Below are 18,431 nucleotides of genomic sequence, written 5' to 3'. Positions count from 1 at the left end.
TAGACCTAGCAACAAAACATGGGTCATTCAAGCTTACGGAGTCTTTAGGACCTCATTATTAAATAAGGAAGTAAATCAAATCCAAAAACACATGAATAACCCTGACAGATTCCCTTTCTATTACATATTATTATATTACCATTCATCTATCTGTTCAGCCTTCACTTCAAACCAACAAAATATTTCACCCATAAAGATAAGACATATTTACTATAATGATGGAAAACTTTTGTTGAGGGAAATAGCATGGCCAACTTCCCCTCCTTTCCTTTTTTGAAAAATTTAGGAAGATCCAGGCTTTTCTTATCTAATGTTCAATAGATACAATTTTAATAATGATTTACATTGTATTTCATGCAAAGAAGCATTAAAGGATAATCTGGATACACAAAAGGAAGGTGAAAGATAGTTACTATACTATTTTCTCTTGGGTCAAAAAAAAAGGAGATTTGCTTGTCATTATTTGTTCAGCATTTTCTATATATACCATTGGAAGAGCTAACAAATGGAGAAACTTGACTGAGACAGCTCACACTATTAGTCCTCGAATAACAAGGATGGGATGGTGATATGACTCCTCTCAACTTATAGGCATTAGACAGTAGCTGTCATTTTAAATGAGTAATTACTCCTCAGCTGAGTGGAAGATGCATTGTTGCCCTTTTATTAGGCTAGAATGACAGTCACTCTCTGTTTACACCACTTTTACCGTGGCTGGAATTTTTAACCTCTTAGAGGCAAAGTTTACTGGTGCATCCATTGTCAAGGACAATGACTCTGAAGTCTGAGTTGGGCAAAGCTGACACATTGCTTTTGTTTCTCTGTGAAATCATTTTTTAATCTAACGATATCTTTCTCAATATCTAACGATGCCCATGAAATGTGCTCCTCATTGCATTCTGTCCTGTGTTCCCCTCCCCTTGTGCATATTAACCTACAAAGTCATGCTTTGTCTTTTATATCTGTTCTGTGTCTTCTGACAGAAAAAAAGAACAGCCCAGGAACATCTGTGCTTATCCATAACTGGACTTTTTTTCTCTCTCTTTGGACTGAAAAAATAGATAGTAAATTTCTTTGTGGGATCTGTATTTTTACCCACTTTTCTACCCTGACCCCCTCTAAGCCCCACAAAAGGGATTCCTTATGTCCATGTCTGAAAACCACAAACCAATCATTGAGGAGGCAGCATAAACAGGCCATGTGTAAACAAATATTTTATGTTACTCAAATAGCCATCCTTCCAATTATCTCTACGGATGAGGGGGGAAGTGTACACAGATGGGAATACACTCTTTAGGGAAGGGACCATGGCTTTCTGGGTGTTTATGCAGGACCTAGCACAATGGGACACTGATCCTGATTAGAACCTCTGGTACCTATCACAACAGAAATAGATACATACGCAATAATGAATTGCAAAGTTCTCTTTAATTGGAAGCCTACATGAATGAAGTGGCATGACAAGCCAATGGGAAAGTGGGAGTCATTTAGGGTCTTGAAAAGACTGGAGAAAGTTCTATTACACCCAAATTAATATGTTCACTTGTATTAAAAAAAAACACACCTATTATTGTGCAACCAATGACAACCCTGTACATCTGTGGGAAGGTGAGGATTTGTGTATATATATTCAATTCCACAGAGATCCCTGTAATTTTTAATTTTTTTCTTTCATAAGAATGTAAAAACGGCCATACTGGGTCAGACCAAAGGTCTATCAAGTTCAGTATCTTGCTTTCCAACAGTGGCCAATGCCAGATGCCCCAGAGGGAGTGAACAAAACAGGGAATCAACCAGCAACCCTTTTCCTGTCACCCATTCTCAGCCTCTGACAGAGGCTAAGGAGACCATTCCTATCCATCCCGGCTAATTGCCATTGATGGACCTAATCTCCATGAATGTATCTAGTTCTTTCTTTAACCCTGTTAAAGACCTGGTCTACACAACCTCATCTGGCAAGGAGTTCCACAGTCTGCTTTGGTCTTAACTATCTTGAGCAGTTTAGTATCATCTGCAAATTTTCCCACCACACGGTTTGCCCCTTTTCCCAGATCATTTATAAATAAGTTAAATACGATTGGTGCCAGTACGGGCCCCTGGGGGACACCACTAGTTACCTCTCCATTCTGAAAACAGATGATTTATTCCTACCCTTTGTTACCTGTCTTTCAAATAGTTATTAATTCATGATAGGACCTTCCCTCTTTTCCCATTGCAGTTTACTTTATTTAAGTGCCTTTGGTGAGGGACTTTGTCAAAGGCGTTCTGAAAATCTAAGTACACAATATCTATTGGATCCCTTTTGTCCACATGTTTGTTGGCCCCCTCAAAGAACTCTAGCAGATTAGTAAGGTATGATTTCCCATTACAGAAACCATGCTGACTTTTGCCCTACAAATTATGTTCATCTATGTGTCGGACAGTTTTATTCTTTACTATACTTTCAACTAATTTGCCCAGTACTGATGTTAGACTTACAGGCCTGTGACTGCCAGGATCACCTCTAGAACCCTTTTAAAATATTGGCATCACATTAGCTATCTTCCAGTCATTAGGTACAGAAGCTGATTTAAAGGATAGGTTACAAACCACAGTTAATAGTTCCTCAATTTCACATTTGAATTCTTTCAGAATTCTTGGGTGAATGCCATGTGGTCCTGGTGACTTGTTACTGTTAAGTTTATTAATTTGTTCTCAAACCTCCTCTAATGACACCTCACCCTGGCACAATTCCTCAGATTTGTCACCTAAAAAAAATGGCACCTAAAAAGAATCTCCCTAACATCCTCAGCCATGAAGACCGAAGCAAAGAATTCATTGCTTCTCCACAATGACTTTATCATCTTTGAGTGCTCCTTTGGCATCTCAATCATCCAGGGACCCCACTGGTTGTTTAGCAGGTTTCCTGCTTCTAATGTACTTTAAAAACATTTCGCTATTACTTTTTTATTTTTTGGTTAGCTGTTCTTCAAACTCCTTTTTGGCTTTTCTTATATATTTACACTTAATTTGACAGTTTATGTTCCTTTCTATTTTCCTCACTAGGATTTAACTTCCACTTTTTAAATGATGCCTTTTTTTTAATCTCTCACTGCTTCTTTTAGTTGGTTGTTAAGCCACGGTGGCATTTTTTTGATTTTTTTAATGTGTTTTTTAATTTGGGGAATACATTTAAGTTGGGCCTCTATTATGGTGTCTTTGAAAAGTTTCCATGTAGCTTGCAGGGATTTTACTTTTGTCCCTGTACCTTTTAATTTCTGTTTAACTAACCTCCTCTTTTTTGTGTAGTTTCCCTTTCTGAGATTAAATGCCACTGTGTTGAGCTGCTGAGGTGTTTTTCCCACCACAGGGACATTAAATTTTATTACATTATGGTCACTATTTTCAAGCAATCCCCTTATATTTACCCCTTGGACCAGATCCTGCACTCCACTTGAGACTAAATCAAGAATTGCCTCTCCCCTTCTGGGTTCCAGAACCAGCTGCTCCAAGAAGCAGTCATTTAAGGTATCAGGAAATTTTATCTCTACATCCCCTCCTGAGATGACATCTACCCAGTCAATATGGGGATCATTGAAATCCCCCACTATTATTGAGTTTTTTATTTTGATAGCCTCTATAATCTCCCTTAGCATTTCATAGTCACTATCACTGTCCTGGTCAGGTGATCGATAATATATCTCTACTGCTATAGTCTTTTTATTAGAGCATGGATTTAGTACCCATAGAGATTCTATGGAACATTTTGGTTCATTTAAGATTTTTACTTTATTTGATTCTCCATTTTCTTTCATGGATAGTGCTATTTCCCCCACCAGCACAACGTGTTCTGTCCTTCCAATATATTTTGTACCCAGGTATGACAGTGTCCCATTGATTGTCCTAATTCCACCAAGTTTCTGTGATGCCTGGTTTCACTAGACTTAGCTTCACTTGAACATCACTATGGTTAACACCAATAGGCAATGTTCTATAAATTATTTACACCAATCTTTCTTGATTTCATCCCTTAAGTGTCAGTAGTAATGTGATGCTTCAAAAGAACAAATTTAAGTGTCATGGGAATAGTTTAACAATAATGAAACTCATGTCATGTTGTCAGATGCTTAAAAGGAATTTGCACTTGAGGTTTCAAGATTTGGAGCACATAGTTTTGCTAAATACAGAAGAATACTACACAAGGAGTTAAAAATGTTCATACTGACAATGTACTTTTCTAATTACCATATAAGAAACATCTCTAAGCTCAGCAATAGTTAAGCAACCATTAGCATTTCAAATACAGAGCCTATTTTTCTAGGAGGTTATAATTTTGGCATCCACAAGTGGGTCAGGTTGAAATTAAGTCAATAGCAGCTTTGCCTCTGAGAACATTTATTTTTCTCTTTTATACCAACAGCAGAACATATTATTTTGCATTGCTATGGTCTCTTCTATCTGAGGATTTCAAAGTGCTTTATAAACATTAGCTTGAGAGCAATGTTGAGAGACAGATCCCTATTATACAGCTGAGGGAACCTAGGCATAAATGATCATATCATGCCATTAAGTATTTGAGTAGAATACCCAATTAATTTCAGTAGTGGCCTCTTTATATTGATTACACCAGCTGACTGAGAGAGACTCAGGGTTAATTTTTCATTTGTGCCACTAACTTTGACTGTTTCCATTTTTGGATGATCAGCTTGAGACATCTAGAGCCTGATTTTCAGAGTTGCTCAGAACATGCCACTACCACTGGCTTCTGCAAACTAAACTTGAATGTATGTCAAGCTGGACATTCATTCTAAGACTCACAAAATTAGCTGACACTTTGGGCAATACCTTGTGGAAGTTCACACTGAGGGAGGAGGTGTCCAGTGGTAAAGCTAGAAATAGAATGAAATGGTCTATTAATGCTGCGTTTAACTGCAAGACCAATCCTTCCTCATGTTATATTAATTATTCACAGTCACCAACTTCAAAACTATGTATTAGTTTCATTTTGTCCTCTCTGCTTTTTACTGAGCAACTCATTTCTCCTTCCCTGAATTGTCCCACCTAGGACTTAGGGAACACTTCTAACTGGAAAAGTTGCAGTTACTTGCTTTGGAATTCATGATCATGCAATTACAAAGCATGGGCGACAGGGGATGTTGCAAGATCAGCACAGCCAGCACAACCAACTGTGAAAACTGCTATAGCCATCTAGCCTCTGGCCTTGAACAATTAATGTAGCCCAAATGTTTTGAACTCCCACCTCCCACACAGAAGAACACATTGTCTTTGATGGTCTTGCTCACACTACTTTCCCAATAAAACCCTATCTCATACACATTCCTGAATTAATATGAAGTTGTAATTCCTGGTGACAATCCTCAATACATAGGGAAAAATCAGTGGGACCCGGTTTCTTTTTTCATAGAATGGTCAGAAATAAAAATCATGAATCCCCAACACTTTGGTCTAGAAAATATTGTGCACATTTTGTGGCATTTTACTATGAATGCTGGATTTTCAGTCTGAACTTTATTCTCAGTTATTCATTTTGGGATAGTGTCCTTATCAGAATCTATAACTGACAATTGTGCATCTAAGACTCTAAAGACACAGCAATGTTGAGAATAAAGATTAAACCATTATAAATATATGCTGAAATAACTCTATACGCCATTTCCACTTCCTTAAAGCTTTCTTAGAAACTATATGACTGAAATTCGTTCTGCATTAAAAATAATTTCTCCAGTTCAACTCCCCTAGCAGCTGATATCTTCATTTGTACTTTTAAAAAAGCAATGAACCCCCTTCTAACCTCTAATTTCATAGGCTTTGTCTACACTGCAGGGTTTTTGCGCAAGAAATTTATCGCGGAAGAGATCTTCCGCAAAAAGTTCTTGTGCAAAAGCGTGTCTATACCTCAAAAGAACATCACAGAATGGCCGTCAGAGCACCTGTGCTTTTTGTGACAGGCTCTTTTTGTGCAAGAAATCCCTATTGAGTATCCACACACACACCTTTTTGTGCAAGAACTCTTGCGCAAAAAAGAATTATTCCTCGTAGAAAGAGGTATATCTATACCACAAAAACCTCTGTTCTGCAGTTTTACTGTTAATTTTCTTGCTCAAAAACACGCTTGAGGTGTGGATACTATGCGGGGTTTTGTGCAAAAACAGTTGTTTTTGCACAAAACCCCTGTAGTGTAGACAGCCATACTGCATAGCTGACTTTAAGAATTTCGTAGTTGGTTAAATTAAATTATTCACTGTGAGCATTTCTAGAATAGTACACTTCCACTAAATCCTAAATATCACATCTACTCTGATACAAATTTCTCTTGAAATTATCTTTACGATAACATTTCAAACAGAGATCTGATGTTATCAATAAATAATGATGTGCAAGAGCAATTTGTGCATTAGGAAGAACCTCCCTAAATGTGTCAATGAAGAGTCACAGCAAAAGTTACACATAGCAATCTGCAAAGCAACAGCAGGAAAAGAGTTTTGTTTGCCTGAATCAGAATCTTGCTGCTGTGACTATCTTCACATACAGGTACATTTATATTTGTAGTAAAAGAGGCCTTGCTCTCTTATTATAAATTTGACATTTTATGTTTAAGACTTGTCAACATTTCAAGTAATAAGTCACTACTGTCAGAAGTTCTAACTCAGCAGTAAAAATTTTGCTCCAAGAAGAAATTTGATGTAACATCTCAGTCCTCAGGTGATTTTTTTCTTTTAATACATGTTTTAAATATTAGATATGGCCATTTCTCCTTCTGCAATTGTGTAGCTTCAAAATAGCTCTAGTTTATAAAATGCAATTTGACAAGTGATTAAAGCACAATTATTTTGACAGGAAATAAAATGATTTTTTTTAAATTTAAAAGTCAGTTATTAAAACTGTCAATACCATGTCAACATTATTTTAAGGCTTATTAAAATGCATTCAAAATTCAACATTATATAATATTCTAGAACAGCTTAGATCAAGTTATTCCAATAGATTTGTTTTTACTTACAAAAAGATACAGATATGGATTCAAAGACAAGGAGCATCAGCGCTGTAGTAACCATTTTGACAAATGCCTAATCAAAATTCATGTTTAATTGACATTAACTTCCAGATTTGCAAAGGATTGTAATAAAATTTTTGGGCTGTTCCAGTTAAAATCAGCTAGTGTACAGCTAAAACCCTAGTCAATACTTTGAAAAATAAGTAGATAGGATCTGGCACAGTGACAAAAGCCAGGAAAATTAAATGTAATGCTGACACTCCATCTTCTCACACCACTGAACCATTTAATTCTTTACATCATACTTCAGCATGGTGCCATAAAGAAATGAATGCCTTAACTTGGAATTATATGGCATGTGTAAATTTATACAGTAGTTAGATCCTTCATTGGAGACTAAATGCCATTTAAAATAAATAAGTAGAAAGACACTGAAGTAATCTATATATCAGCACTCAATCGGTACCGCTGGTGACATGTCAAACCCTTTTAAAATTCCACCCTCATAATGTTCTGGTGCTGAGTAAAAGAAATCCTCACTTGTCATACATTCAGCTGGTACAATATCCATTCCTTACTATGTTGCTACACATCTGTATACATACCACTGAACGCAAAAACAACTGTTGGTTTTCAGTTTTCATTTCCACTTTTCTAATCCTTTGGAAAACATTACATGACTTATACCCTGACCTTGCCTCCCTTTTCCAAAGCCCCACTGACTTCAAGGGCAGGACTGGGTTTTGTTTTCAGTTCCACTATGAAATCTGGTCACTAGCATAACCACTGTAGCTAGACAGTGGAATCTTTCATCAAGAGCTCAGAATGGATAAACCTGTCTTTTATCAGCAGGTGCATTTTCTCAATCAATTTCTACTACTCCCACAGAATGCCCTGGATTTGGAATTAAATGTTAGAAGTTGCTGTCATTTAAATCTTGGGACTATGGTCACAAGAATAATCAAAAGTTTTCAATCTTTTAGTACACACTGGAATTTTAAGAGTTTTGAAAATACAAAGAAACTTAGCAGGCAGTCTGTGAACTCCCTTGATCCCCTCATAAAAAAAAGTTATGTGGGGAGGAAGTAGACACATAATATATCTTTACGAAACAGAAGTTTTTCTTTGTCCTCCTGACTGGTTCTAGTTGTGAAAAGCTATGTTGATGCACACTATATCAGTAGTCCTACATCCATCATTCAGTTGGTCTCCCGGGTACTGTAGCAGAAACTGTCAAACAATTGGTTTATTCTCTTGTGATAGTAACCCAGGAAACAAATCTATGATGACACTGTTACATGCATTTGTGAACTTGGTAACCTTGTAGGTCACTGGACAAATCTCTCTAAACTGAACTGTTGACAGTTCTTTGCAGGGCTCCCCACAGGAAACAGAAGGTTAATTGACCATTCCTTCAAACCATGAAATGCTTTTGAAAATGTTAGTTTTAAATCTCTTAGCCTAAACTCTGATGAAATAGCAGATCTGTACTGTGGTGTCTTCTAATTACTGAAATTAAGAATTTTGGTCAGGGAAGGTGAAGAAATAGTTTATTTGTATTTCCTAGTCTTGTAAACATAAAGCAAAAGTCATCTTCAGGTGGCAGTTTAGTACACAAATGTTGAAGTAGCAGAGTACCTGTTGGAGTAAACTATCCATGAGTAAAAGCAATTACATCTCAATGGTGCTAATTTGATTAAAGCTGGTTGAAGAGAAGGGATTTTAGTCTTAAATCCTTAGGCAAACATACACATGCTCTACTTTACTCATGTGAGCAGTCACAATGATTTAAGAGAAACATAGGAATTGCCACAGTGACAATTTCAACATCACTACTCACATGAATAATTTTAACCTCTGTGCAAGTGTTTGTAGAATTAGGACTATAAATTCCAGAAAATATCTGTTCTTAGCTTTCATCTTTCTTTAGCTATTCTTCTTGAGCAGGTGGCAGGAAAAACAGATTTTCTTTTATGAAGTTTGATACACATTTGGAGACACTCATTTAATTTTCACTGTAGCTGGAAAAAGAAATGGCAACCAAATGTTATATCCCAGATTGTGATATTTTTGCCCACTGTCCTTTAAAAATTGTATTGGATTGCTTAATAGGGCTGACTTATTCTTGTAATTGTCAGGACTTACTAACAGCTCACTAAAAACCTTTCCAACTGAACATAGTATATTAGTGTGTATATTATGCTAAAAACAGTTTCTAATGCTGCTTCTCCCAAATCTTCATATTGTATTTGGGTTTCATAAATCTACTGTATAGCACATAAAAAGTATACCCAATTAACAGTATATCTATCTGTGGGTGATGACCCAAATGCTAAACAAATACACAAGGTAACAGTTTAAATTAGCCTGGCACTAAATTAGACTCTGCTAAACTCTGGATCAGCCTTAAGCTTTGCAAAGTTTGAAGCTGAACTTTATCACTTGGGCTTATCGATAGCCCTTACCTTGAACACTGGATCTCTGACAAATGAAGAGCAATTTTAATGAGTCTTTAAAGTGAGAAATGACAAATTATAATCTCATATTGATTTATGTCTGTATCGATATGATTCAGACAATAGCTTGATTTCACTCCGTCCATTCTGTCAAGGCTAGTCACTACAGCAACCTTCTCTGGAAAATTTGCAGCTCCCCCTGAAGCTATAGCAGGGGTGTCCAAACTTTTTTCAAAGAGGGCCAGATTTGATGAAGTGAACATGCGTGAGGGCCGACCATTTTGCCTGACATTCTTTGAACCATTAAAATTAAATGCAACTTAACTATTTTATGCAAAGTTTATTGCAAACGGCATACTTTTCATTTCGTCACATGGATGACAAATCTAAACAGGTGTTAAATCACTCTGCCTTTCATATCTGAAGGCCAGATGAAAAAAAAATCCAGGAAGCTGAAATATATGTCAGGAACATTGTAAAGTACATTACATATTAGTGGTAATAAAGGTTGTCTGTCAACTTTTAAGTTCAAAAAATACGAACAGGAACATAACACCAAGTATATATGTTGTGTCCAAATATATTTATAACTGATTTAGACCAACTGACATTAACGGAGATTTTACAATGTATTCATCTCAATACATATGGATTCGTTGGGGGCCATAAAAGATAGATATTGCCAAATTACCTGGGGGGCCGTATTAAACCGGAACACGGGCCGCAATTGGCCCGCGGGCCGGACTTTGGACATGCCTGAGCCATAGTCAATGATCTCTAGTAAAGCATTATGTAAAGCAACTAACTTACTACTTCAAAGGCAAAATATCCACAATCCACACCCTGAAGCTCACAAGCTACTTTTAAAAATATTTTTTTGAAAAATAGGTATGAGCCTACAAGTCATGTATCTCCAGCATGATTTGCTCCAGTGTTACTGCACAGGAGCATACTGCACTGTACCAGTGTAAATCATGTCCATGATAGAGACTTGTGCTGGTAAAACATCATCAGTGGTTGAAATCCCAGTATAGACAAGGCCCCAGTCTTCCAGCCACTAGAAGGTTGTATGGATGAGATTTCTTTACTTGTCACATTCATGGGAAATACAGCAGGATACAGAAACTTGTTTTAATTTGTTCCATAAGTTCTTTCTAGAAGGAGATCAAAGTGAGAGGCACTTAGAAATTTTGTTGATATTTGCAAAAGCACTGTGCTTGGCTCAAATCTCACCTACATACTTCTTATACAAGAAGTATGTTAAAATGACTCTAAGAAGCAAAGCAGGAGAAAAGAAAATGGGTAAGGGGCCTGACATTGTTTGAATCCATCCCAGATTAGTCGTGCCTTAAGTCATGTCTATTCAATGTTCTATGCAGCATAAGTTGGCGATCTTGTCACCAAAATCAGCATTTTAATGGCCAGCCTTCTTGATAGTCTCAGTCCATGACTAAAGAGGTATGGTAAGGTAACTCATCACTCACCACCTGAAGCCAAATTAAGGCTCACTGGCAAGTGGCAGCATACTGAAGTCTGCCTCTATGGGTACTGGTGCTGTGTGTAAGTAAAGATGTTAGTCTCCCACACTGTCAGCATAGCATCTTTAAGTGCATCTACACTGCACTATTATTTTGAGATAACAATGAAAACATCTACACAGCCATTCCACTATTTCGAAATAATTTCAAAATAATGGATTGCTTATTCCGAAATCTATAAACCTCATTCTAAGATATATAATGCCTATTCCAAAATAGCTATTTCAAAATAAGGTGTGTGTAGACGCTCCACTGCTGCCCCTCACCAGAACCATTCTAAGTTATTCTTCCCTATTCTTCCCGGGGCTCTAAATCGAGATAGCATGTCTACATTAGGGAAGCCTGCCTCAGACTAATTTTGAGGCTTCCCTGAAGAGTAGACATGCTATTTCAAAATAAGCTATTTCAGAATAACAAATCCAGAATAGCTTATTTCGAAATAAGTGTGCAATGTAGATGCACCCTTTCATACTAGATTCATTTAAAAGGAGGGGGGCAGATGGGAGGAAAAAGAAGAGATAAAGAAAATTCAGACAATGCTTCATATGTGCCAGGACTTTCCAGGGCTAAGCCCTAGCACCTCTAAGCTTGGCAGTCCATAGCCCTGGCAGCACTGGACTTGCTGCATCAGTTATGCATGTAAACATATTGTTTGAGCCCTTGTACCTCTTTGATTACAAATTAAGCACTGAATTCAGAAAATGTTGTCCTTAGGAGTGATTACAGAGTCACTGTAAAGGAACAAATAGAAGAATGCCTAGACAGATAAAGGCTGGGCAAAGACAGTCAACAGAGATTCACAAAGAGGTCAGGCCTAACTAATCGAATTATCTTTGTCAAGGACGTGACAATGGAGGCTGCTGAGATGAAGTGGCACATGCAGAATTTTTATACTGTAATATAGAAAAATAACTATTGAATAAGATTATCAGGGAAAGTGCTGATATCAAAGCTGAAGAAAGAATTAGCTCAATGAAGAAAAACAGGATGCAAAGGTATATGATTATATAACTGTTGTAAAAGGATTAAGGCTCAAATTGTTCACAATTAACATACCAGAAAAATCCTATCAAGTACCTCCTCTATAGTAAAACTGTCATTTGACTTGGTATACGTGATCATATATCTCCTCAAAATATATATTTGAACACTGGATAAGAGGAAGTTCCTAGGGGCACTTCTATCTATTAATATGAGAAAGCTGGTGGTCAGGAAAGCTTTGAAGACCATTTGGACTGTCAATAAATGGGAATCAATATGTTTGAGTTGCTCATGTGCAAGGTGATACTATGGCAAACAGCAGTACTGGAACCCAACATGAATCCTAAAGGAAGGGATCCAGCTGAATTTATGACAGAAGTTACACATTTGGCCTAAACTGGTAGCCACAGGAAATAATTCTTAATGGTGAGCAAAAAGGTGGAAAATATTCTTCTTTGTTGCTAACGTTCTTGTTTTTCATGAAGATAAGAAAAATCACTTTATTATGTGGGCATGATCACTGTTAACATTATGCATTATAATTATTTGCGTCATACACACAATCAGTCTGTGGCAATTGGGATAAAATTATCATGAACCAGAGTTTGCAAATGACCACTAGCAGGCTAGAGGAAGTTGTAAGTTACAACTCTGTATGCTTCCCTGTAACTTAGACTGGATGGGAGGAAATTTTCCTTTCCCTAATAGGAGCAGTATAACCAAGAATGTCAATTATGTAAGCAGCCACCACTGCAGAAATCCAACCATCTTCTTACCTCATCACTGCAAGACTAGTAAATCATATCCACAAATCAATTACATATTCCTTTAAAGGCTACTTGTATCTGATTGTAAAAGTTGTTACAAACATGTGTAAAATAATTATCTTTTATTGCCAAAAATATAAAGTAAAATTAAAGCACAAATACTCATGTGTAAGTAATAATAAGGAATTCACGGAAATTCACAAATGTGCAGAAATTCAAGTTCAAACTGTCAAGCTCTTTCTTAAAACACCCTTCATGCCTAGATGTTATATGAGGTGTTTCTAAACATGGATATTACCTTTCACATATGTTACAATTCCTACAGACAATGAATGAGTAAAGGAAAGTAATTTCAGCTTCAGTTCTGAATCTTCTTGTTTCTATGGGCCCACAATAGAGCTTGATTATTTTAAAACATTTTTAGGTTTATTATTTGTCAATGTGGAAAAGGATTTAATACGAAAAATTAAAATTCCACTAGCTTATATTTCACCAATAATAAGACCACTGAAAACCAAATGAAAATCAACAACTATATTTCCTGAAGCACATTCCTGCTTTTATGAAATTTTGGAGTTACATTTTGCTAATAAGTCCTGACGTTAGCAAATATATATGACATCAGAAATGCTGCAACACAGGCCAGCAAATAAAGTTTATCCTTTCACGGTGTCTACTGAATAATATTCTATATAAAAATAATTATGCTAGGGTATGTCTACATAGCAAAGTTATTTTGAAATAACAGCCCTTATTTCGAAATAACTTTACTAGCATCTACACAGCCAAACTGCTATTTCAAAATTAATTCAAAATAGTGGAGCGCTTATTTCATATTTGGTAAACCACATTCCACAAGGAGTAACGCCAAATTCAAAACAGCTATTTCAAATAAGTGCTGTGTAGACAGTTATATCGAAATAGGGGGCCTCCAGCCTTCCCAGGGTGCTCTGGTGGCCACTCCAGCCTCAACCAAGAACACTCCTCCCTCCCCGGAGCCCTTAAAGGGGTTGACTCTGGCCACAGTGCCTGTGCCAGCTCCAAGCCTGCCAGCCCAGAGCCAGCAGTCACTGCCCCTGACTCAGTGGCCCCAAAACATGAGCCAGCAAGCCACTGGCAGCCAGCCCTCCACCGCTCCCCAGGAGCAGTCTGCCCGCTTCCAGGAGCCTTCCAGGGCCCAGAGAAGGCAGGCACCTTCCTGGTCCAGGGTGGAGATCAGGGTGGACCTTAATCAGGTTTGGGGGGGTGCCCCCAACATCCATAATCTCCACACTAGACAGAGGAACACAGCCATCTATGGCAGGATAGCTGCCAGCCTGGCCACCAAAGGCCACATGCAAACCCAGGAGCAGATTTGCATGACAATCAAGTTGGTCCGGTGAGACCCCCAATCCTGAGCCCTGAGCATCCCCTCCCCCTTCATCCCCTTGCTTCCCCCTTCCAGCTCCTTCTTCCCAGGTTTTCCCCTCCCCTCTGCCACCCTCTCTTCTCCCCTCTGCCACCTCCTTTCCCCAGTCTCACCAGAGTTTAATTCCTCCCCCCCCCAGTTTTGTTAAATAAAGAGAATTTGTGTTCATGAAAATACGTGTATTTGATTTGACATCAGGAAGGGGGGTTAGGGAGGGGTAAGTGGAAGGACATGAGGGAGGAATGAGGCACAAGCCCGCAGTGGGGCAAACCAGGGAGGCTGTTAGTGCTCCTCAGGGTGTAAGCTCTCATGCTTCCTGCAGGGCCTCCTGGATACTGACAGCCCACTGATGGACCTCCTGAATGACAGCCTTCAGAAAGTGCAGCCAGGCTCACAGCAATGTGTCTAAGGCTATGTCCAGACTCAGGGGTTTTTTCGAAAAAAGTAGCCTTTTTTCGAAAAAACTTCACCTGCGTCTAGACTGCAGCCGCGTTCTTTCGAAATTAAATCGAAAGAATGCGGCTTTTCTTTCGACGGTGGTAAACCTAATTCCATGAGGAAGAACGCCTTCTTTCGAAAGTGCTCTTTCGAAAGAAGGCGTTCTTGAAAGCAAACAGGCTTTTTAGAAAGAGAGCATCCAGACTCACTGGGTGCTTTCTTTTGAAAAAGCGCCTTGCTTTTTCGAAATTCCGCGTGCAGTCTAGACGCTCTCTTTCGAAAGAGGCTCTTTCGAAAGTATCTTTCGAAAGAGGCTTGCAGTCTAGACATAGCCTAAGAGAAGCACCAGAGTGCCCAGGGGCAGCTCTGGCTCCATGGTGCAGAGTGCTGTGATGTCCCAAATGAGGGCAACCAGATCAGACAGAGTCAAAATGCTTTGCTGTCCCTCAGCAAGGTAGGCAAGCAAGCAGGGAAACCTGAGAACTGGCTGTCCGGGGGAGGGGGAGGGGGAGAGGAGAGCCCTTTAAGCACAGACCTCAGATAGCCTCAGACAGCAGCCACACAAAGTAACTCCTGACCTGGTGCCCTGCCGGACCTAGTTCTGGCCGGCCTTAAATGCGATTCAGCGTCCACTTAGTGTGGACACACTATTTCGAAATAGCAAAAAGCTATTTCAAAATGCATTTTGTGTGTAGATGCGTTATTTCTAAATAAACTATTTCAAAATAACTATTTGAAATAAGATATTTTGAAATAATGCTGTAGTGTAGATACACAGTAGCATAGAGATAAATTATGCTGTGCATCAAGGAATAAACCTTCTATCAAGAACACTCTAATTTTTGCAAGCCATTTATAATATGCCTTACTGCAACTCCTAAGTTTAAATGGAGAAATGATGGCCAGAGATTTAGACTATACATTAAATTTCCTATCTTGTGGGGTTGTCAGACCAGCCCTGCATGGATAATAAAATTTGTATCTGCATTTTCAAAAATGATCTGCAGATATGCCTGCATTGATATCCACTGATGCAGAAATAAAGCACATATCCACAATTTTGCAATTGAAATTAAGCAATTATGCTAGTGATAGAAGTGTATGTATGAGTGTATATAAGTGTTATAAATTATACAGCTTGCATAAGACTCCTGAAACTTGTATAGTTAGCACTGCTCATGACCAAAAAGAACAGCTTACTTTAAAAAAAGGTATAAGTGAAGGCTGGCATACCATGAGAGGCTCTCCTTTTTGATTACCTAGCCTTATTCTAGTGACCCCTTATATCAATATAATGGATACACTCTTTGTGTCATCAGTATGAAATTTGAAATCAGTGATTAGGTCAGATGGCATTTTTCAAAGTCACGACAATGGTAGAGCGAGAGCCTACCATTAGTCCATGCAGAGCATGGCAACTTTCTCCCTTCTGAATAGAGAACAGCAGGTATTAATTTAAGTGCTGAAGACACTGTTGGTTAGAAGCTGCCAAACCCATATGTGCATATTTCCAACAAGTCACAATACAGTTTTTGCTTACATTGACGCAATGTGGGAAAAACAAATTTAAGAAAGAATAGGCATACAACTACTATTGAAAATGCAGGGCATATTAACTAGGTTTTTCATTGTGCTACACATTAAACAAATATTTTAAAAGCAAAGGCATTTTAAAAAGTAGGTTATTCTGAACAAGTCAAGCACTAGGACCACCAATATAATTTTCTTATCTTAGTTGTGAGGCAGGTCTTTTTGTCCGTTACATCCATGGGTGTAATCAGTGATTGTTCCCATTGTAAAACTCAGATTCACCATCTGTACACTCCCAAGTGGCTAGACTAGTGCTAAACCTCCATCCCCGATGGGATTAATCTGCAATTTCACACTAAATGATTTCTAAATGTAATTTGTTACAACGATACAGTATTATAGAATCAAAGACAACATTTTTGTGTTATAAATAAGAGATGTTCTAAGTTTGCTGTATTTAAACTAACTTGTATATAATTCAAATTTACATTCATTTCATTTTAGACATTAATATGGAAGAAATATGAATGAACAGGTTTGGGAACAGAGGTTTTTGGCAACTAAATTGCTGCATTTTATTTCTGAGAGAAAGAGTATACAAACAAATTTGGAATCTATGCATGGATCCAGTCAGCAGAGGAGATAGAAGCAGATTCCTTCACATCTAATTTAAAATTATGTATTTGCAAAATGAAGTTGCAGTTCAAATTGGAAATAGACTATATAAGTTTTGGGTTGGGGAATGAATTGTAAAAGGCACTGTGCAAACAAAAGAGGAGCCAAGGAATCCATATAAAAAAACTGTCTTGAAGCGTACAGGGAAATGATTCATTTTCAAGAAGCTCTTACTTTTATTAAATAAAAAGCATTGCTTTTAGAGCACATCATTACTTCTGCCACACATTTTAAGATATTCTGCCAACAAACAAGGAGCAATGTAATAAAAAAAATCATGCCTAATCAGGAATAAGAAACTCTGGGGTCAGGACATTTTAATGTGCTCTAACAGAAAAAAAAACCCCAAGAGTAAACATGAAGCAACTTTTCAGTCATGCTGGGCTGAAGACAGTAACTTCGTATCCCAGACTAAACAACTCTGAAGTAGGAAAATGCTTATATTTTATCATCTGGTTAGATGGAGCATGGAGATCATCATACTTTAGGAAAAAAATCTACATTATCAGTTCACATCTTACTATTCTTGTATCTTCCTCCGTTGTCTCCTGCTTTTCTGGAATTATCTCCTAAAGTTAATCAGAAAGAAATAAAAATGAAATGGTTAAGATGCTTTTTGCAGGAACTTCTGTTGATAGCAATGTTAATTCAGCGCTAGTTAGTACAGCACCCAAATCAAACTACCAAAACTAAATTAACCGAGCTTCTATGTACTTTTTCTGTGTCAGAAAAATGTAAAACCAGGAGAAATGAATATTCCAGAGCTAAGGAACGAGAGACCAAGTGCATTTAAAAAGTAACTCTTTGGGTTCATTATTGCTTTGTTTAAGATTAATGCGCTGCAAAATAGTTACTCCAAAAGAGGAAGTTCAACTACTGTTAAATTATTTTTAAAGGTTACATGTACATTTCAGCTATGTGCTTCTAATTAAGCTAGCCCTAAACTGAAATGATAGAGAAAAGGAATAAATAGAACTTGCCAATAAACTGTTTTTGCCCATTATTCACCACTGTATCAAACACTTAATACACAAATAATCAGAAGAAATAAGCTTCCCTCTAGCTTCTTTGCCTCATTTCTGGAATTTTCTTATTTTAAGATTTGTAAGGTAGCTTCATATAAGAAATCAGTTACATTTCTCGTTTCTTGTTATTTTCATTTTGCTCTTACTTTTCTCAAACAACCCAGTGTCCCAGTGTAATATTAACTGGATGAGCAGGCACTTTTAAAACTGAAAAGCTGGCCTAGGCAATCTCTCAGAATCTATCAACTTGTAGCTCACCTGCACTCAGATTTCCACAGAACTGCACCTTAACACAGAACAGTCAAAGGCTCTCTGATGAAAAGCAAACTATGGAGGTAGCAGCAAAAACAGATACTGGCACTTGTAATGACACTTTTAAAATTTTGAACAATATTATTTTAAATATTGTTTTTAGTGTTAGCTTTACATTGTGTTTTGTTTTTATTGGGATATTCCTCTCTTTTCTTTAGCTAACCTCAGTAAAGTCTGAACTCTCCAGACACCTATGCATATGACTTTTAAAGGGACAACTCATGTGAAGAAGTCCTAAGTGTTTGCAGAATCTGGGCCAAACTGTTAAACTACCCATCCCTTTGCTTTCTTCTCTAGTGAACAAAGC

At 37.6% G+C, this 18,431-nt stretch overlaps 1 protein-coding gene across 1 annotated transcript in view; it reads right to left on the bottom strand.

Annotated features, from left to right (window-relative positions):
* The window catches only part of MYO1H (myosin IH), a 112,931-nt gene that overhangs the window by 76,517 nt on the left and 17,983 nt on the right, over positions 1 to 18,431 (bottom strand). Inside the window, exon 2 of the mRNA XM_075898823.1 lies at positions 17,309 to 17,356. The gene's annotated coding sequence lies outside the window, so the exon portion shown is untranslated. The remainder of the gene's footprint in view (positions 1 to 17,308; positions 17,357 to 18,431) is intronic.

This window comes from Pelodiscus sinensis, chromosome 15 (genome assembly GCF_049634645.1).
Source record: "Pelodiscus sinensis isolate JC-2024 chromosome 15, ASM4963464v1, whole genome shotgun sequence".
Taxonomy (NCBI): domain Eukaryota; kingdom Metazoa; phylum Chordata; order Testudines; family Trionychidae; genus Pelodiscus; species Pelodiscus sinensis.
Note: the sequence above shows the minus strand (reverse complement) of the source record. Positions and strands in the feature narration are given on the sequence as shown.